Genomic DNA, 4343 nt, shown 5'->3' on the forward strand with positions numbered 1-4343 from the left:
TTATTGCTACTTTTAGTAACAAATCTCTTCACATGATAATTCTAATTTAGATTTTATTTATAATAACATGTCTCTATTTACAAAAGATGTCTCAACAATTCTCCTATTTATTCTCTTAGAAAAAAGCATTAATATTTTTTATGATTAATGAAATGGTTGAGATTGTGTTAACCAGATACCAAATCATGCTGATATTTATAGTTGAGTGTTGGTTTCAATGTACAAATATTTTTTTTTGCCGTGGAAATTTATCCTCCCTAAACCTGTGGTTTCTGGTATACCACTTGTCTGAAGTACTTCAGCTAGAACGAAATAATTGTTTCCCACAATTGGCAATTTGAGAGTGGATTTCTACAACAAAAAATGTTAATCAGCATATGATATGCCCAAATCACTCCCAAGACTGTTGTTTGGGTAGCCAATAAGGCGCATCCTATCAGTTGTTTCCTCAGATTTACAGAAAATGGAAACTCGGTAGATTTGGAGGCTAGTAAAGCCTTTGTTTGGGGAAATCGAGAATCTCCCGAGAGGTTCTCCTGCCATAACTTCGGATTCTGGTAACTTGGTTTTATTTGCAGAGGACAATAGTAATAGAAATAATATTAACAAGAGGAAGAGAAATACAAGTGACATTGTGGTTTGGGAAGACTTTAACAATCCGGTGGAGACAGGACTCCTTGGAATGAAGAAAGCATCTTACTTCGTGGAAAACCCCAACAAACCCAGCGCCTAGAGATTTTAGTTTGCATTTAAATTTGGAAGAAAATGATAATAATTTTGGGAAATTAATTTCAGCTGGTACAGCAAAAATAAATTCCTTGATAGAACGCGGGCAGAAAATGGATGGGCAACAACTTCAAATACATCTATATGGATCGTATCTAGTCTATTGTCCATGCTTTCTCCTAGTGTTCTTGAGAAGTTTTTAGAGGAAATTAGAATAAAAAATGTTATTTTTTGGTTTGGAAAAATAATAAAACCCTTTGGTAAATTGACAGTAGCCAATAGAAAAAATGGAATATTGATTATAAAAATAAAACAATTTTGAACTTTAGTGTTTTGATCATTTCTAGGAGGAAAATTAATTAGAAGTTGGCAATTGGGAACATTAGTTCCCTGCCTATAAATAGGCAGGGACTAATAAGAGCACAAGATATTAATAGGAGTCTCTATACTATCACTAGTTTTTTTAAAATTGCTTTTTACACCATCACCAGTTGGGGAGAAAAATTGCCAACTCAACGTAGTGATGAGTAAAAGGAAGAATTAAGTTATAGATAATAATCAATCTAAATAGATCATTTAGATTAATATTAATATGTAAGGATTAATTTTTTTAAATGGATACATTCTTATTTAAAAATATATATATTAGATAGTCATGTATGAATCATGAGTAAAATGTTATGTTTGTGTTAGTGATTATAATGTTATGTTTTCTTTATAGTAGATCGATATCACAATTTTAGGTTTGTATAAGATGCAATTATGTCTCCTATTTGTAATTCTAATATATGATGATCCTCAAATTGCATTCTTAATTCTAGCAAAAAAATATGAATTTGAGCAATCTTTTTTTCCCTCTTTTTTGTAGAATTAAAAAATACACACCTTAACAAACAAGAAACTTCAAATCATACACATGAACCCTAGGATGCAATTAACAATTTATTAGGATATGGAGAATGACCTTGAATGTGAATGTCGTGTCTTGCATGATGTATAAAGTAAAACCAAACGAAACTTCTTTAATGCATCAACACAACACCAACTCTATCAATATGTGTGCATAGTTAGCCTATGGCCAAAGGTTGTGTGAAGGTAACTTTAACTAAACAAATAGATAAATGTCAATAAATGAAGTATATTGAATGATAAAAATAATGTGATTACAAAAATTGAAAGGATTTGTACGGAATAATCGTCAAGGTCAATAAGGCCAACATCAAGGTCAATAAGGGCAACATCCAGGACACTAACGCAAATCGTGGACAAAAGAAAGGTGCATGTATGTCTAGTACATACAAAGTATAGAGACAAAACAAATCTAACAAAAACAATAGAACTAAATAAAGAGACTAAATGAAAAAGAGCACCTTAACAAAATATTGATGACTACTAATATAGTTGTGAGAATAATGATAAATGCGGAGGAAAAAGTGTAACATCCAATTTGATGTTTGATGAAAATTGATATGTTGAACTTGTGCCTTCATGAAACTTGCACGCATATAGATAATAAAAATGTTGGGAATGTTTGGAGACTTTTGCATTCAAGTTCTTGCACTAGTATAAAATAGCAATGTATTACTAAATAAACTCCTTAATATCGGATAGGAATGTCGGTTTTGGTCCCATTACTGGTTCATTGTTAGTCATTTATCACATGATAAAATTTTACGAACAAACTATTTTTGTCATTGGTTTGGTCATTTAGCTCTTAATTTAATCATATATTTAGTGATATTAGGGAATGATGAAATTGAACCATCATCCTCCTAGTTGTAAAGAAAATGCTCTTCCATTGAGCTAGCATTGTTAAAAGAATAATCATACCATGTATACTAGTACTTTCCATTAGACATGATTTTATGTTTTCCATCTATAGTTCAATTGTAGAAAAGCTTAAGGAGAGGATGACAAGTGATACTTTAACTCAATAGCCCTAGTTTTCAGCCTTAACATTAGGTCTTTGGTCTAGTTAGTAAACAACAATCTCTCCAATTCCTCAAACTTCACAACAAGTCTCCATTCCTTTTGCATATTCAACATGACATACTAGGGCTTCTAGGAAGGCACTAGTTTGCCTCAACATGATCATGGGTGTGCCCTGCATTGACATTTTTACAATTGTCATAGCTTACTAATTCCCAACAGTCAGCCTAGGGCTTTACTTCTTGGCTTGGAATCCTAGTACCAAAATAGGAAACATTATGTACAACTTCTAACCTATCACCCATCTTGGTTTTGTGCATTTTCCACCATGGGGTGATTAGGTTAGCGGCATTTTGTGCAAACATCAATGTGAATTGATACATAGACCAATCAACAGACAAAAGCTTGTAACTTGCTAACCTTAGCACTCCACTACCAAAATGAATATGGAAAATAATCAGTAAAACCTAATGTACCAAAAACATGAATTGGATCTATTGTGCCAATCTGTACAAGGTTGTACTACAACATGAAAACACAAGGAAACCCTACAGAGATGTCTGTACATTATTATCTCACGTGCCAAACTTGATGGTAATGCTTCTAACCCTTCAAAATATCATCTACCCTACTCATAAACCTGAGCATGGGTAATTACAACTTCCAAAACTGATAAATGCACTTTCTCTCAAGCAACTTTTTGCAATTTTGCAAGTTTGGCTTTTTGCTCACAACAGTTTGTGGCCAACTGGGTCCACCTAGGACCATCCTAGTACTTAGGTAGAATACCTAGGACCTATTTGGCTAATAAAAGATCCTATTTACTCATCCCTTCCTATATTTGCCTCACTAAGCAATTTTGGCTCAATGAGCAATACTTGAGCAATTAAGACCTAGTGAACATTTTAGCTCTTACAATTGGAGTAGTTGTCTTCTTAGGACATGTGGAACTTATTGAACACACATTCACACCTAACCAACCCCTAATCATACCAAAAACTTAGGTTTAGGGAGGTGCCCTACACCACCAAGTTTGGGTAATGACGATTTGACATCATACCATCCTTATTAACATCACCAAAGATAAACAAAAGGAAACAACCATTGCTAACCCAACTGGCACACATAATCATCTTAAACATCATTTAGAGGATTACATGGCACTTCACTCTCTATGAGAATTTGAATTTCAACTGGGAGAGAAGCCACCTATCACCAACAATGCATCTCGAGTATTGGACTCTAGTCTCTTCCAAACTGTCAACGGTAGGCTAAATATCTGTCAACACACTACCAATAGACTACCTTGCATTAGACAACCAATTTACATCATCAATAACTAGTTTGGAATCATCCTCCACCAGAACCTAGTGTCTCACGAGGGAGGTCGTGAACTTGAGGCCTCATTAAAGAGAAAGAACCTTTCCCCATTAAAGAGAAAGAACCTTTAACATATTGCTAGAGTTAGGACCAAAATCACTAGAGAAGGCCAAGATAAGCTTCCCCTCCCCATTTCTGATAACCCCTCCCCCTATCGCCAAGACATCTTTAGCAGCCCTATCAAATTATATTTAGCTAGTCCCTAAGTGGGTGCCCAATTCATGTTATCTTGAGCGAACAATTTGGAGTTGTCAATGTTATTTGTAGACTCGGGTAGCAACCATGCCACCAAAACCTAAAGATCCCAA

The sequence above is a fragment of the Cupressus sempervirens genome, chromosome 8 (genome assembly GCF_028749045.1).
Source record: "Cupressus sempervirens isolate cs-2001-9-10 chromosome 8, ASM2874904v1, whole genome shotgun sequence".
Lineage (NCBI taxonomy): Eukaryota > Viridiplantae > Streptophyta > Pinopsida > Cupressales > Cupressaceae > Cupressus > Cupressus sempervirens.